Source organism: Akebia trifoliata, chromosome 15 (genome assembly GCF_017979445.1).
Source record: "Akebia trifoliata isolate Shusen 1 chromosome 15, ASM1797944v1, whole genome shotgun sequence".
Taxonomy (NCBI): Eukaryota; Viridiplantae; Streptophyta; class Magnoliopsida; order Ranunculales; family Lardizabalaceae; genus Akebia; species Akebia trifoliata.
Genome location: NC_141389.1, coordinates 2989917 through 2991329, shown reverse-complemented (window position 1 = coordinate 2991329; position 1413 = coordinate 2989917).

Below are 1413 nucleotides of genomic sequence, written 5' to 3'. Positions count from 1 at the left end.
TTGATCTTCATTTTATACCCTCCGGCCCAGCAACGAATATTTCCACCTAAAATAATATTTTTTTAATCCATATTTGGAAAATATAGTAAAAATACGAAAATGCCATTTTCTTTGACGATAAATTACTAGAATTGCCATTTTACCTTTGGCTAAATTACATTTTGACCGCCTGTAATTTGGCATAATTCCATGTTGACCCTTTAACATTTTGATAATTGCACTTACTTACCTTATAATTATCTAAGGGGTTCACTTACCCACCTTCCATCAAATTGCCGTCAACTTAGCAGATAAATTCTTTTTAGAAAGACCATTTTATCCTTTTTAAAATGTAATTCTTTTTTATAAATAAATATATACCTGTGAGAAAATGAGTTCAATGAATGCCTAGGCAGGGCATTTTAATTATTGTTTTAAACTTCATTTTTTCTAATAAAATATAACATAAAATAAAAAGGTAAAATAGTAAAATAATATTTAAATTTTAACCATTTAATGAAAAGGGGGGTAAGTGCAATTATCAAAATGTTGGAGGGTAAAAATGGAATTATACCAAATTATAGGGTGTCAAAGTGTAATTCACACCGAAAATGAATTCAACGACCTCTTGCACTAATCAAGGATTTGGATTTGGATGAGGACCCAATTTTTAGATCAACTCTGTCCTTAATATGTTTGAAAATATAAAAATGGTGTATATTTGTAGTATATATCTCGTTAGACATATAATGTATATTATTTTTATTAAATTAAAATTAATACAAAAATATTTATTATTTTTTAATCAGATTAATAACATCACACTATTTTTTAGAATAATGATAAACTAACCTCCCCCCCATCTCCTGATGTTGTATGTGCATAGAATCATAGATTCTTTATTCGGGATACACAATTGTACATCCCCATAATTATATATCTCGAGGAAATCTATGATTCTATGCACATGCCACACTAGGAGAGTAGATGGGGAGTTAGAAAATCACAACTCTATTTTTTATCGCATCTGGAACTTAAAGTGATAGATTTAATCGGGTGGACTCTGACTCATAGCTCAGTTGGTTTCACATATTGTAAAGCAACTTTGAGGTCATGGGCTCAAGGTCAGTTTTCAAAAAAAAAAAAAAAAAAAGAAAGATCTGATCGAGTTTGGCTCTAATAAATTTCTTATCGAATCGCTAGGATTTGGTACCGCTCATCTCCAAATTTGATCCATTGTGTGGAATATAGATCATGAATTTTGGGTGTTGAGAAAAATCGAACTAAGAAACGAATTAAAACAAAATATAAATCACGCACAGAAACACGGATTTTTACGTGGTTCCCTCAAGATTGAGGTACGTCTACGGATCACACCAATTCCACTATGAATTGAAAACTCGTAGTTACAGATTACATTCTTTCACCAAAACA